This window comes from Schistocerca cancellata, chromosome 1, assembly GCF_023864275.1.
Source record: "Schistocerca cancellata isolate TAMUIC-IGC-003103 chromosome 1, iqSchCanc2.1, whole genome shotgun sequence".
Classification (NCBI taxonomy): domain Eukaryota; kingdom Metazoa; phylum Arthropoda; class Insecta; order Orthoptera; family Acrididae; genus Schistocerca; species Schistocerca cancellata.
This window is the reverse complement of record NC_064626.1, coordinates 411,992,642-412,009,631: the sequence shown is the minus strand read 5'-3', so window position 1 is coordinate 412,009,631 and position 16,990 is coordinate 411,992,642. Positions and strand designations below refer to the sequence as shown.

The following is a 16,990-nucleotide window of genomic DNA, read 5'->3' as shown; positions in this document are numbered from 1 at the left end:
ATGGTGCGGTTCGTGCATGGTGCAGACTCCACGAAGCCAAGGGCCCAAGTTGTCAACAAGGCACTATGCAAGCTGGTGGTGGCTCCATAATGGTGTGGACTCTGTTTAAATGGAACTGAACCGATCATTGACTGGAAATGATTATGTTCGGTTAACTTGGAGGCCATTTACAGCCATTCATGGACCTCATATTCTCAGAAAAACGATGGAATTTTTATCGATGACAGTGTTTGAAGAATATGCTGGACAATTCGAGTGACTGAGTTGGCCACTCAGAACGCCTTTCATGAATCACATTGAACATTTATGGGACGTAATCGAGAGGTCAGTTCGTGCACAAAAACCTGCACCGGCAACGCTTTCGCAGCTTTGGACAGCTATGGAAGTAGCACGGGTCAATATTTCTGCAGGGGACTTCCAACGACTTGTTGCGTCCAAGCCATGTCGAGTAGCTGCATATATCCGCGCAGAAGGAGGTCCGAAACGACATTAGGAGGTATCCCATGATTTTTGTCACCTCAGTGTATTTCAAAAACGTCTTACTCACTCCACTGTAAGGTACTTCGCTCTCGGGCATCAAGCGACTATAATGGGGTGGAGCGAGTGACAACCTCGTGTTTAAAGGCTGTACGTTCCGAAGATCATTGCTGCGTACTATCAGAATTGTGGTCCAGATTCGCCCGGGATCGATTACTGGTGCTGATGACGTGCAAGACTGATTTTTCTCCCTTAGAATGTGAGGTCAAATTGATAGGGTTTCTTTGTCAGATTAGCTATTACACAAAATGTCCTCAGTTATTTGTTGGTTGTATTCCAATCTCTATCTACCTCCAGTTGCTTTTACCTTCTAAAGCTCCCTCTAGTGCCGTGGGGGTTACTCCTTGATGTCGTAGCTCACGTCCTGTCATTCAGTCCATTTTAATTATCAGAGTTTTCCTTACGTTCTTTTCTTCGCCTCGTCGCCGGCGGCCGGCGAATACGTCCGCACGCAATATCGGTTGGGCGCTCAACGCTGCTCAAACTAGTAGGTTTCTGAATACATATGTTTATATAGGAGGCTGGGCCTTCCTCCGCAAGTTCCGCCGCAGTAAAAAAAGAAAGTCATACCGAGAACAGAGAAGCCAAGACGAGCCGCCGTTGAGACCACATTCAGGATGTATTATCGATTTTTTAACTTTTAATTAATAGTCACTGCTTCGTTAATTACCTTATAATTACGTTTACGGTAATTGATATGTCAGGTTGGAAGATTTTATTTTACAGATTTTTTAATCTTATACTTTTTATACTTGCTTTTATACAATTTTATGTTTTATCTTGCCGGCCGGGATGGCCGAGCGGTTCGAGGCGCTACAGTCTGGAGCCGCGCGACCGCTACGGTCGCAGATTCGAATCCTGCCTCGGGTATGGATGTGTGTGATGTCCTTAGGTTAGTTAGGTTTAAGCAGTTCTAAGTTCTAGGGGACTGATGACCTCAGAAGTTAAGACCCATAGTGCTCAGAGCCATTTGAACCATTTGATTTGTTTTACCTTGGCAGGCTAGGAGCTTCACATTATTAGTATTTGCCCTTTTTTGTGGATTTTATATATGGATCCAATTCCACGTATAGTATGTCAGTACATGTTTTATTGTCAGACGCTTGTTTTTCCATGTGAAGTAATTTTAATTAAAGACTGCGCATACCGCATTTTAACTATTACATTTGCGATACTGGTTAATCATGTACCCTAGCTATAGTGCTCTCAGGTGGCCTCAGTTTCCTTGTATAATTACCACACGCATTCTGATCATCACCAGCATTTACTATGTACCTACATGTTTAGCTTGACACTGATACAACATCAGAAAATTTTATGGTACGCATGGCTGGTACACATGGCTGTTAATCATGTAAACACTTTTAATCTTTCTTATGTAGCAGCTGAATTTTTACAGATTTAGCGTCAGCAAACTGAACTTAGTTGGTTACACGCTGTTTTTGTTTGTAACAGATCAGAAGATGGCAGTAGCCGAAACCCTTAATAGTGAAGTGTAAAAGTTTGTGTAATCAAGATGGACCTGTAAAATAAAGTGCCAAAAATATGATTACGGAATCATTTTCAGACTTGATGTTTTCAACTGATAAATTTTACGCCCGCCTTGATTCGTCCGTCATGAATTAAATTGCTTCCAAGGTAGCAGAATTCGTTTACTTCATCTACCTCGTGATCATCAATTTCGATGTTAAGCTACTGGCTATTCTCATTTTTGCTAGAAATCAATTTTCTTTACTCATTACACTGTTCATACCGTTCAACAGATTCTCTAAATCTTTTTCACGTTCCCTGAGGATGTCATCAGCGAATATTATCACTGAAACCATTTCTCCCTGAATGTTAATCCCACCCTTGAACCTTTGCTTGGTTTAAATCATTGCTTCTTCAATGTATAGAGTTGAAGAGTAGAGCGAGAGACTGCATCCCTGTCTTACACCCTTCTTAATACGCACACTTTGTTCTTGGTCTTCGAATCTTATTTCGCCCTCCCTGGCATTTGCACATATTGCACATTATCCGTCGTTCACTATAGCTTACTGTTATTTTTCCTAGGACTTAGAACACCTGCTCCATTTTACATTGCCGAACGCTTCTTCCAGGCCGACAAATCCCATGAAAGTGTCTTGATTTTTCTTCAGTCTTGCTTCGATTATCAAGCGCAACGTCAGAACTGCCCTTCTGGTGTCATTACGTTTCCTAAAACCAAAGTGATGGTCGTCTAACAAATTCTCAATTTTCGTTTCCATTCTTCTGTATATTACTCTTGTCATTTGTTCTCGCACTTACTTGGTTCTATTGTCTTCGGAACTGTGTGAATGACATTTTTCTAAAAGTGTGACGGTTGTTGTTGTAGTCTTCAGTCCAGAGACTGGTTTGATGCAGCTCTCCATGCTACTCTATCCTATGCAAGCTTCTTCCTCTCCCAGTACCTACTGCAATCTACATCCTTCTGAATCTGTTTGGTGTATTCATCTCTTGGTCTCCTTCTAAGATTTTTACTCTCCACGCTGCCCTCAAATACTAAATTGGTGATCCCTTGATGCCTCAGAATATGCCCTACCAACCGTTCCCTTCCTCTAGTCAAGGTGTGTCACAAATTTCTCTTCTCTCCAATTCTATTCAATACCTCCTCATTAGTTAAGTGACCTACCCATCTAATCTTCAGCATTCTTCTGTAGCACCACATTTCGAAAGCTTCTATTCTCTTCTTGTCCAAACTATTTATCGTCCATGTTTCACTTCCATGCATGGTTACACTCCATACAAATACTTTCAGAAACGACTTCCTGACACTTAAATCTATACTCGACGTTAACACATTTCTCTTCTTCAGAAACGCTTTCCTTGCCATTGCTAGTCTACATTTCATATTCTCTCTACTTCGACCATCATCAGTTATTTTTCTCCCCAAACAGCAAAACTCATTTACTACTTTAAGCCTCTCATTTCCTAATCTAATTCCCACGACATCCGCCGATTTAAGTCGACTACATTCCAATATCCTCGTTTTGCTTCTGTTGATGTTCATCTTATATCCTTCTTTCAAGACACTGTCCATTCCGTTCAGCTGCTCTTCCAAGTCCTTTGCTGTCTCTGACTGAATTACGATGTCATCGGCGAACCTGAAAGTTTCGAATTTTTCTTTTGTTTCCTTTACTGTTTGCTCAGTATACAGATTGAATAACATAGGGTATAGGCTACAATCATGTCTCACTCCCTTCCTAACCACTTCTTGCATTTCATGCCCCTCGACTCTTATAACTGCCGTCTGGTTTCTGTACAAATTGTAAGTAGCCTCTCACTCCATTTATTTTACCCCTGCCACCTTCAGAATTTGAAACAGAGTATTCCAGTCAACATCGTCAAAAGCTTTCTCTAAGTCTACAAATGCTATAAACGTAGGTTTGCCTTTCTTTAATCTTTCTTCCAACATAAGTCGTAGGGTCAGTATTGCCTCACGTGTTCCAACATTTCTACGGAATCCAAACTGATCTTCCCCGAGGTCGGCTTCTACCAGTTTTTCCAATCGTCAGGTAAGAATTCGTGTTAGTATTTTGCAGCCGTGGCTTATCAAACTGATAGTTCGGTAATTTTCACATCTGTCAACACCTGCCTTCCTTGGGAATGGAATTATTATATTCTTCTTGAAGTCTGAGAGTATTTCGTCTGTCTCATACATATTGCTCACCAGATGGTAGAGTTTTGTCAGGACTGGCTCTCCCAAGACCGTCAGTAGTTCTGATGGAATGTTGTCTACTCCCGGGGCCTTGTTTCCACTCAGGTTGTAGTGTCAGTATTTCTTCACGTGTTCCAACATTTCTACGGAATCCAAACTGATCTTACCCGAGGTCGGCTTCTACCAGTTTTTCCATTCGCCTGTAAAGAATTTGCGTTAGTATTTTGCAGCTGTGGCTTATTAAACTGATAGTTCGGTAATTTTCACATCTGTCAACAACTGCTTTCTTTGGGATTGGAATTATTATATTCTTCTTGAAGCCTGAGGGTATTTCGCCTGTCTCATAGGTCTTGCTCACTAGATGGTACAGTTTTGTTAGCCTGGCTCTCCCAAGGTTCTACACACCAACTTGAATAGCCGTTTGGTTGCCATTACAACCAATGATTTTATAAATTCCGATGGAATGTTATCTTTCCGTTCTGCCTTATTTTATTGTTAACAGTGGAAAAGTAAGGTGTGCCGGTGTGGGGTGATCGTCAGATTCAATAAGTGCATGCCGAGAATCGCACAGGTGCCGCCCCGGCGTGGTTGCGACAGGCAGGCGACGGAGTAGCGTCGCGGGCGCGCGCGCCCACCCTGCCAGCGCGACGAAAGTTGGTGAAATGGTGGCGGCATGAAACAAGGCCAGCTGGCAGCCGCGAAGGCCAAGGGCCACCACCGCCGCCACTACAGCTACCGCGACCACGCAGCTGGCCGCGAGCCGGCGCGGCGGTCGCCGGCCGCTGACCCTGCTCCTGCTGCTGCTGCTGCCGCCGCTGCTGCTCACCCGCGCGCCGTCACCTCGCTCCTGCCGTCACTTCTGCCTAGTCCAGTAACATAACCCACACTCGCGCGCTCTTCGCCGGTAAGAGGTACTAATTTAAAAACGTTCTTCCACACGTCATAACCACACAGAACTCTGTAAGTCACTAAACACTGTTTGGCGGAGACTAGCTCTTCCCATTTTGTCATCTGCTGCCTTGTTCCATTCGTGGATGGTGCGAGAGTAAAATGGTTTTATGCCCCCGTATGCACGCTAATGTATCTCACCTTTCCCTGTTGATGTCTACTTGAGTTACAGGATACGAACAGCAGATAGGATACACTTTCTGCCTCGAATTCTCGTCCCTAAAATTTATAAGGACTTTGTCACATTTCTTTCGGGGATTTCAGTCATACTTTCTCAATATTCCGGTACACTTTCGTACGGGAAATACCAACTTGTTGTGATCCTAGTAGAGAACCTCAGAATTCCCTCGTCTTTTGTAGTGAAGTGTGCTTCATACGAGCCAAAATCATTGGAGCAGTATTCAAAAAATGTCCCACTGAAATCTTGTACGACGGTCATTTCAAACGTTCTGCACAGTGTAAGGCAGAACTGAAGAAAATAATTTATTTTACAAAATACCTTCACAGGCCTTCAATATAATCTCCATTCTTGCTTAAGACAGCTTCCCAACGTTTTGGCAACTTCGTATTCCTGATAGGACACCTTCATTGTTGAGATGTCTGATTACTTGGGTCATCTCACAGGAGAAGCTGTATCAACTGCACCAAAACGTTTTACACGGAGTGATTCCTTCAGTTTGGGAGACAAATCAATATACAGTGGGCTCATATCAGGACTGTAGGACGAGTGAGGAACCATTCCCCATCCATAGTTCTCGAGCGTTTCTCTCACTGGCAGAGAAACATGTGGTCTTGCATTATCGTGCAGAATGGGCACACCAGCTGCAAGTAGGTCAGGTCTTCTTCGACGAATTTTCGAGCACAAAATATTGCGCACAAACAGCTTGTAGCATGCGCCTGTTAAAAATCATCATCAGTTTCACCTTTGATTGTTGACGGCGGAATTATTCCGGGCGAGTCTGAACTTTCCCACTGCGACGACTGAGACTTCAGTTCTGGCTCAAAATCTTGTATCCAGTTTTTCAGGTGTAAAAATCTTTTTCAAAAACTGTTCTCCTTCTGTTCGACCACGTTGAAGCAATTCTTCTGTGAGTCTTTGTGACCAGCTTTTTCTCTTCACTCAGACGATACGGAACCCATCTGGCAGCAATTTTTCTCACGTTTAACTTTTCAGTTATCATTCTGTAAACTGCGGAGACAGGCATTCTGGCTTCATAGGCAATTTCTTCTAGTGTTTTTCGTTGATCTTGTCTCAAAATGTCATTAACAATAACCTAAGGTGTGCAGTCTGTGTATTCTGTTGCAGCTGATGGCCTTCCACTTCTTGCGTTGTCTTCGATGCTTACCCGACCTTCACGCACATGAGCAGACCACCGTGATACTGCGCTACAATCCACTACACTATTTCCACACACCTCTCTCAGAGCGTTGCAAATTTTCGTTGGTTTCTTTTCACATAGGCATTTGATTCTGATGTAGGAACGCTGGTCACTACGTGTAATCCGACCGAAATCGGTTTCAGATTCCATTTTAAAACTGAATTACTCGCGACACAGCCACGCAGACCAACAAACACATATACGATCGTCACGCCTGAAGTCTTGTTCACAACTGATGTAAATTTCAACCTGATCAAGCCACCTTAATGGTCGCATACGTGTAGTGTGCAGAACTTTTGAAATTACCCTTGTATTTGGGATCTTTAAAAAACACAGAACTACCCTGGACTGCTCCCAACAAAGCTGTCTTCAACTAGCCCTACTCATTAATCACGTCACAAATTAATTCCATTTTACACAGCATTTTAAAAGTGCCCATTGTTCTGAGATGTTGTTATACATAGCTTCTTCTCGACAATAGATTAGCAACATCATGAATGAATCAAAAGAGAAAAATTTCAAACTCAAGCTATGGATGACTACTAATGGACTATTCCCGTTTGACGATAATCGAAGGATGATAGTGTGCTTGTCCACAAAACAAGGATCAGGTCATCATCATTTGGATTTTCTGTGCTGTTTGGCTTTCTCAAACTCCCGATCTGACTTTGAGATGAACTAGATCATAGTGACGGATAACTTGTTCGAAAAATCCATTAAACATTGTCGATGGAGTTTGGAGCTCAAATGAAACAAAACCTATTTTTCAATGAAACTCTGTAGGCTAAATCCTAACATACTAACATAAGAAAGCACTGAGCATCCTAAACTACAAGAATAGATTATTTCTAACACCTAGTGGCGTATGTCCAGAAACTTTGGACACTTAGTGTATCATTATCCCATCATCTAAAACAGGGGCTCTCAAACTTTTTACGTTGTGCCCTCTTCTGTAAGATAAAGCAATTAATCCCCCTCCCCCTATTTTTCTTTCCATTCTCACCACATTTCATACTTGGCACTAAAATGGATCACGATATCTGTATATTTCTAATTATTTGAACTATCAGTTACAGCAATGATAATAGAAATTAGAGAGTCTCTTCGAGCACGTCGAGCTAAACTCTTTAAAAAATCCCATGAAAGTGTCTTGATTTTTCTTCAGTCTTGCTTCGATTATCAAGCGCAACGTCAGAACTGCCCTTCTGGTGTCATTACGTTTCATAAAACCAAAGTGATGGTCGTCTAACAAATTCTCAATTTTCGTTTCCATTCTTCTGTATATTACTCTTGTCATTTGTTCTCGCACTTACTTGGTTCTATTGTCTTCGGAACTGTGTAGTAGTCAGATGTGGTGACTCAACAACTACTAGTCTATAACTAACCACAGCTGTGTGTGTAGTCACTGGAACTGAGCAAATATGTGTATTTCACGACATATTTTACAAATTAGTTCACAAATTGATTAGCTGGTTGAAATTTAATTGTTTCCATCTATCTTGTTTTTAATTCATTTCTAATGTTATAATGTTTGAAAAATCACGACATACGGATGATGATAGAACAATAGTCAACATTAATACCTATTTAAAGACTGTTATATTCAAACTGATCATCCAAAATCGTAATAAAAATAGAGTAAAAACGCACAAGTTTCAACATTTGGAAATTTTCTTACATTTGTACTTTTAATGTGACGCGTGTGCTTGAATTTGTGAAGAATGTAAATTCAGTCCTGGCTGGATCTTTGAAAGAGCAACTTGCAGATCCCCTACAGCTCCAATTAAGACCTTTGTTTTGTCTTGATTAATGCTACCGCGGAAAATAGTTACTCACACAATTAAATTGATACGAAGAGTAATAACGCGTCCACTGTCCTTGTTAAACTGGGATATTCATTCCAAGTCCGCACAAAAAACTTTTAAAGAGCCATCGATTTAAATTCATTTCGAAGTGTTCTGACTCTTGAGTGTTCTGTTAGCTCCTTCTGTTCTACTGTTGACAGGTGACAGTTGGTCTATTATGATCGTATCGGACGGACTGTGGGTCCCGTCATACTTAGATGAAAGTTCTGGAAATTTATCCTCGAATACGTTGACGGAAGTTTTCGAGATGCACTACGCCAATTCTAATAATTTCATGTAAATCAAACTTACATCTACATCTACATCTATACTCCGCGAGCCACCTTACGGTGTGTGGCGGAGAGTACTTATTGTACCACTATCTGATCCCCCCTTCCCTGTTCCATTCACGAATTGTGCGTGGGAAGAACGACTGCTTGTAAGTCTCCGTATTTGCTCTAATTTCTCGGATCTTTTCGTTGTGATCATTACGCGAGATATATGTGGGCGGTAGTAATATGTTGCCCATCTCTTCCCGGAATGTGCTCTCTCGTAATTTCGATAATAAACCTCTCCGTATTGCGTAACGCCTTTCTTGAAGTGTCCGCCACTGGAGCTTGTTCAGCATCTCCGTAACGCTCTCGCGCTGACTAAATGTCCCCATGACGAATCGCGCTGCTTTTCGCTGGATCATGTCTATCTCTTCTATTAATCCAACCTGGTAAGGGTCCCATACTGATGAGCAATACTCAAGAATCGGACGAACAAGCGTTTTGTAAGCTACTTCTTTCGTCGATGAGTCACATTTTCTTAGAATTCTTCCTATGAATCTCAACCTGGCGCCTGCTTTTCCCACTATTTGTTTTATGTGATCATTCCACTTCAGATCGCTCCGGATAGTAACTCCTAAGTATTTTACGGTCGTTACCGCTTCCAATGATTTACCACCTATGGCATAATCGTACTGGAATGGATTTCTGCCCCTATGTATGCGCATTATATTACATTTATCTACGTTTAGGGAAAGCTGCCAGCTGTCGCACCATGCATTAATCCTCTGCAGGTCTTCCTGGAGTACGTACGAGTCTTCTGATGTTGCTACTTTCTTGTAGACAACCGTGTCATCTGCAAATAGCCTCACGGAGCTACCGATGTTGTCAACTAAGTCATTTATGTATATTGTAAACAATAAAGGTCCTACCACGCTTCCTTGCGGTACTCCCGAAATTACCTCTACATCTGCAGATTTTGAACCGTTAAGAATGACATGTTGTGTTCTTTCTTCTAGGAAATCCTGAATCCAATCACAAACCTGGTCCGATATTCCGTAAGCTCGTATTTTTTTCACTAAACGTAAGTGCGGAACCGTATCAAATGCCTTCCTGAAGTCCAGGAATACGGCATCAATCTGCTCGCCAGTGTCTACGGCACTGTGAATTTCTTGGGCAAATAGGGCGAGCTGAGTTTCACATGATCTCTGTTTGCGGAATCCATGTTGGTTATGATGAAGGAGATTTGTATTATCTAAGAACGTCATAATACGAGAACACAAAACATGTTCCATTATTCTACAACAGATTGACGTAAGCGAAATAGGCCTATAATTATTCGCATCTGATTTATGACCCTTCTTGAAAATGGGAACGACCTGCGCTTTCTTCCAGTCGCTAGGTACTTTACGTTCTTCCAGCGATCTACGATAAATTGCTGATAGAAAGGGGGCAAGTTCTTTAGCATAATCACTGTAGAATCTTAAGGGTATCTCGTCTGGTCCGGATGCTTTTCCGCTACTAAGTGATAGCAGTTGTTTTTCAATGCATTCAACTTACATGCCTTTATCACACCACACAGACAAGAAAACATCTCGCAGTTACCCTTCTCCACCTGTGATTTCGAAAGTCCAAGTTCTCTCTTAAACGCACACTCTTTGGCGCTTAGGAAGATGATATTACTATTTCGGTGCTGAAGTGGTACTGAAGTTTCTCATGGACGTCAGCCAGGTAGCACAACACCGGAAGCCATTTTTCATCCAGAAAATGTAGGACTCGATAGGAAAAGACGAAGTTCGCCCTTCAGTTACCCACCCGTCGAGCAACTTTATCAGAAGACAACCAAGGTATTTCCTTGTGCAATAGAAGTGAATCATGAGTAGAGCATACCTCCTCGCAAAGAATGAAAAATAGCCTACTGTTTAAAGTTTATGCTTTCAAAAAACTTAGAACACTAACTGCACAGTTCAGCACTTTATTGACTTGTTGTACTACCTCCATGTGTATCATCCAATGTACGAATTTTACATATACGAAGAAACGGCACAAACTCCTACCATGAATTCCTTTTCATTTCCAGTAAAAGCTGTCGCCCCACCGGAACATGTACCATCACAACTGGCCAACAAAAAAAGAATTCACAAGAAAGAAAATATCTGCACCTGTAGCCCACCTTTCCAGAGCTTTACAAAACAAAATCTATGAGCATTTCATTTTCATACCAGTAACAAACAAAAGTAAAGCACTCCGTCTTCAGGCCACAAGTGGCCCATCGGGACCATCCGACCGCCGTGTCACCCTCGCTGAGGATGCAGATAGGAGGGGCGTGTGGTCAGCACACCGCTCTCCCGGTCGTTACGATGGTTTTCTTTGACCGGGGCCGCTACTATTCAGTCGAATAGCTCCTCAATTGGCATCAAGAGGTTGAGTGCACCCCGTAAATGGCAACAGCACATGGCGACCCGGATGGTCACCCATCCAAGTGCGCGGCCACGCCCGACAGCGCTTAACTTCGGTGATCTGACGGGAAACGGTGTATCCACTGCGGCAAGGCCGTTGCCTAGCAAAAAAAAGTAACAAGCTGACAAATGTTTCCGATATCACTACTGTCATCAAGTTTTAGGGCCAATTTTGGGCTATCATGAAGATGTAGTAGTAACTGATTTTTTATGCCAGTAGCTATCGCATCAGCTGACAGTAATGTCGACTTCAGGCTCTCGCCAAACCTTTCTCCACACATGATTTCGCACATTTTGACGGCCAGGGGAAGAAGTAATTTCCTTCGAATAATGTGTGGTGATTTGGATTTTGCAGTTAATACCTTTAGGGACGTTTAGGCATTCTTACGAATTGATCCCTATTTTCTGAGGTATCCGACATTTTCTTTTAATTGTCGCTCGTGACGCTTAAAACTTCAAGGGTTTACACTTATATGGTCTGGACGTTTTGTCTGCAGATATCTCTAGTTTTATACATTTCAGGCTATCGTTGGCTTAAGTCTCCAAACAAAGAAAACCTTGTGGTCCACCCTCAATATTCAAAAGAATGATGGTAAAGCCTAATTTCAGATAATTAACTTGATATTTACGATCCTCCTTTTGCGTTTAGAACAAACTTTGCAGACTGGATCAAAGAAACATGCGAAAGAATAATGTATTTTGATTAAATCTGAATATTTTTTCTTTTTAGGACCGCATGCAGTCGATGGAGGAGAGACATTCGGCGAATCACTTCCATGGGATCTCGCGAATCATCTACTTATTCGTGGATTGGCGGAACATGTGTCACTTTATTTTAAATTCGGTTACTTACTGTCACTGTAGTCCGATCCACGAATGATGGCGGTTCGCTCATGTCAAGGCACGGAAGAAGATTTACACTGTTGACGACTCCAAGCGACAGACGCGGTACGCGCATGCGCGTACTTTCCTAGTTTGAAGAAAGCGTAGTGTGGCAGGGAAGTGGTGGCCACATTGTCAAGCGGCTTATTGTCATTAGTGATCGTTAAATGTTTGCCAAGTAGCAAATGCTGTAAGCGATCGCTGACAGGGACTATGTGATGGAATATTACTCGCGACTTTGTTCAATAAAAAACTACTAAGCTCCTCCCGAAAATGCCATGAAGGCCCAACGGTACCGACCGGCCGCCGTGTCATCCTCAACCATAGGCGTCACTGGATGCGGATGTGGAGGGGCATGTGATCATCACACCGCTCTCCCGGCCGTATGTCAGTTTACGAGACTGGAACCGCTACTTCTCAATCAAGTACACTAAGTGAGTAAAAGTATCTGAACATCTGGCTGAAAATGTTTTACAAGTTCGTGGCGCCCTCCATCGGTAATGCTGGAATTCAATATGGTGTTGGCCCACCCTTAGCCTTGATGACAGCTTCCACTCTCGCAGGCATACGTTCAGTCAAGTGCTGGAAGGTTTCTTGGGGAATGACAGCCCATTCTTCAATTCTTCACGGAGTGCTGCACTGAGGAGAGGTATCGGTGTCGGTAGGTGACGCCTGGCACGAAGTCGGCGTTCCACAACATTCCAAAGCTGCCCTATAGGATTCAGGTCAGGACTCTGTGGAGGCCAGTCCATTACAGGGATGTTATTGTCGTATAACCACCCCACCACAGGCCGTGCATTATACAAAGGTGCTCGATCGTGTTGAAAGATGCAATGGCCATCCCCGAATTGCTCTTCAACTGTGGGAAGCAAGAAGGTGCTTAAAATACCTATGTAGGCCTGTGCTGTGATAGTGCCACGCAAAACGGCAAGAGGTGCAAGCCCCTTCCATGAAAACACGACCACACAATAACACCACCGCCTCCGAATTTTACTGTTTGCACTACACACGCTGGCAGATGACGTTCACCGGGCATTCGCCATACCCACACTCTGCTAACGGATCGCACATTTTGTACCGTGACTCGTCACTCCACACCACGTTTTTCCACTGTTCAATCGTCCATTGTTTACGCACCTTACACTAAGCGAGGCATCTTTTGGCATTTACCAGCGTGATGTGTGGCTTATCAGCAGCCGCTCCACCATGAAATCCAAGTTTTTTCACCTCCCGCCGACCTGTCATAGTACTTGCAGTGGATCCTGATGGAGTTTGGAATTCATGTGTGATGGTCTGGACAGATGTCTGCCTACTACACATTACGACACTCTTCAACTGTCGGTGGTCTCTGTTAGTCAACAGAAGAGGTCGACCTGTACGCTTTTGTGCTATATGTGTCCCTTCACGTTTCCACTTCACTGTCACATCGGAAACGGTGGAACTAGAGATGTTAAGGAGTGTGGAAATCTGGCGTACAGGCGTATGACATAAGTGACACACAATCATTGACCACGTTCGAAGTCCGTGAGTTCCGCGGAGCGCCCCATTCTGCTCTCTCACGATGTCTAATTACTACTGAGGTCACTGGCAGTAAGCAGCACAACGCACCTAATATGAAAAACTATGTTTTTGGGGTTTGCGGATGCTTTTGATCACATAGTGTAGCATCTCAGTTTGCCTCACAATGACTGAGTGCACCCCACTTGCCAACAGCGCTCGGCAGACCGGATGGTCACTCATCCAGGTGCTAGTCCAGCCCGACAGCGGTTAACTTCGGTGTCCTGACGGGAACCGGTGTTATCACTGCGGCAAGGCCGTTGGCGACTTTGTTTTCTAGAAGCCTTTTTCTTGCACAACATGAAATATTAATAATTAAATGAAAGCCGGTGCCTCTCCAAACAGGAATGTCTCGACACTTGCAAAAAAATTCACTACAGTTCTATCCAGTGCCAGCGTCCCGTGTCCCTTCATAGGGAGGCCGTCACACCTCCCCCTACCCACATCTCATCCCTTCTCTTGACGTCTCTGCCATGGATGTTAGTACGGCGACGTCCAGTGTTGAAATCTTTCGGTTTTTACATGTGTGACGTAGGGAAACGTTCCGGACACATCGATGATCAGAATCGACATGGAAAAGCCTTAGGAGGCGTCATAAAAGTCGTGACCGAAACCAGTCGCTCCGCTGGGGCACTCATTTTCACACATTTCGCGGTCGGACACGGCAGTTCACCGTGTAATGCGCAACAGCGCAACGTTTTTGACAATCTTCGACATTAGTAACACACCTTGGATAATTCAACCCTTCGCCAATGACACCGGAGGGCTACATCTCTATTGAATGTGATCTCACATCTCTGGAATGGGGCGTGACTGGAATTTATCCTCGGTTATACAGGGTAGAATCACTAAGGACCCTTCCACACCAATTGACGAAATGTAAAAGTGATGCAAAGCAGAGAAGAATGTTTATGCTTTTTCGTCCTTCCTTTTCCGTGTCCTCCTACGGGGGGTTGTGACATTGATACGCACGTGAATAAAATGGCAAATGGCCCCTCTAAGACCCCCAGTAGAGCAACACCTTCAGTGCCAACTCTATTTGGCACGTTATAATTCTCCCTGTACAGAGACAACCATTCACTGATTCCTAGGTGGAAGCGGAATAGGCAACCATTTCCACATCCTTCTAATTTCGCTTGCGACCAGCAAGCACTAGTGCACAGTGCACTGGCATAGTGAAATTCAGATATTTTGTTTCTATGCACAATCGATTCATTCTGCAAACAGCTCTTGCATAGTGTGTTGTATTTATTTGTCATGTTATTTTCTTTATTTTTTTATATGCATGTTAAGGATTCTGTGAGTTAAGAACGTGTGTCTTAAGCTCTGGCTCAGCGCAGACGAATTGGAATATTTGTTTTGTTTCACGGAATTGTGGTACGGAAACAGCTGTCTTGCGCTAAAGTTAGCCAGTCCTTTGATTGTCGATTCTGATGGTAGGTAACAACGATTCATTGCGAACGTGCTAGGCTTGTCACAGAGTGTGATAGGAAAGATGCTGCAACGACAAAGGGAGATAGGTCTTACTTCGCAACTTCCAGGTCAGGGGCATTGCTGTTGCACTACACCACTGGAGGATCACGCTATGGTCGGCAGGCAGTCCGAGACCGATGAGCATTATTCGCAGTCATACAGCCGAACCGAGCAGACAGCTGCTCTCTGCATACGGCATAGCTGCCCGAGGATAGTTCTACGTAGTTGTCGCAAACAAGCTAAGGCGTAATTGCCGTTCGTAAACATCTACCGACGCTCTCAAGCGCTCAGAATCTGCGACTCGTGACTTCCGCAACTCTTTTTGCAACTTCCCCAGCGGGACTCTCCCCTCATTTATTAGGGACTTTGAAGGGAGCACCAGGCACCCGTTCACGTCGGTCATTCCCGCGTGTTGCAGGCCTTCTTTCCCCCTCCCGCACTACCTTTAAGCACTACGCATTGCACTCTGCGTTGTCAGATCGTAGGGACTTACGCAGGGAATATTTTAAATCTTTTTTCTTTTGAGAAAAAATCAAAATATGCCGTATCCCTCCCAGTCTAATAAAATTCCTCGCGCTGGAGAGATGTCGGATCCCCCCAGCCGATCCCACCCAATTACCCGCAGCATGAATGCAGCACAAGCGGCGGAGATGCCGGCTGACCCCGCCAGCATCTCCGTCCCACTCGCCACGTTTCAGGCGGCAGTTACCTTGAGGGATCGGTAGATCGCTGACCAGCAGGAACCGATCGAGCTGCTTGCGGAGGGTGACATTATCTCTCTATCACCTCCGGCGACTCCGACACCGAAAGAGCCAGAGCCAGAGCCAGAGACCACAGAGGACACGCACGTAACATGAGACGGACCTTGGCAGCTGGTCGGTCTACGCCACAGCACCGCACAGACGAAATACAGAGCATACAAGCTCACGAGGCAATCGGCGAGTACTGTTACTAACTCCATGGACATCAAGTGGCAACACCAACAACACAGGGAACAACACAACAACCCTGTGACTGCATGACACTCAAACACATACGCAGGTTTGCAGAACCCAAACATGTCTTCGGTAGGCTTCCAACCAGTCACTGTACACAACTACAGAGACCTCAATCTCCTAAACAAAGAGTTTAGTAAAAAGCACAACACCGCAACATATTACTCAAAACTCACTAGGGACCACACCGCATTGTACGTGGCGAACAAAACAGACTACACAAATCTACTTAATTTTCTGAAAGAAAGGAATGTAGAGCATTTCACGTACAGAAACATACTAGAAAAAACACAGCAATACATCGTCAAGGGGGTAGATGATCGAACCCGATCGACCATAGTACTCAATGAACTCACTGCCCTAGTCTAGGAATACATTTGCACAAATCGAATGACTAAGTTCGGCACTGTTAGACCTTCTCGCAACTATATGGTTGAGCTGGCCGACACGGCTAAATCACGCAACCTGCTGAAGATTAAGTTATCTTTTCATAATGTCATGAATGTAGACATATACAACACGCCACGTACCCCCAACAATGTCACAACTGCCAGTGTTTTGCACATACGGGTATTCGATGTGGTCTCGTTCCCCGCTGCCGCAAATGCGCTGGTGACCCCACCGTACAACAGAGTAGACTCCCCCAAACGCAAAGACGCCAATTGCGGTGTGGCCCATCCGGCCAACCACAGGCCGTGCAATGTCTACAAGGAGGCTCTGAGGCGTAAAACAGCAAACCACACCAACCCTATCGCCATCACACAGCTCCAGCAACAGCCACACATCCAACTCAGACAACACCCAACACCACAATACCCGCATCGGTTACACCACAGGACACAAATAAAAACATGACCCAACCTCCCTCCCCCCCCCCCCATAAAACCACGGATTGCAGCCACCACAACCCATAGAAAACTCATCCACACAGGAACAGTCACAACCACATAACCAGAGAGAAGATGGAGAAA

At 44.1% G+C, this 16,990-nt stretch overlaps 2 pseudogenes; both read right to left on the bottom strand.

Moving 5' to 3' along the window:
* Window positions 1-11,095: 11,095 nt before the first annotated feature.
* On the bottom strand, window positions 11,096-11,214 carry LOC126095566 (5S ribosomal RNA; annotated as a pseudogene).
* A 2,484-nt stretch (window positions 11,215-13,698) lies between these two features.
* On the bottom strand, window positions 13,699-13,816 carry LOC126099660 (5S ribosomal RNA; annotated as a pseudogene).
* Between the last annotated feature and the right edge of the window lie 3,174 nt (window positions 13,817-16,990).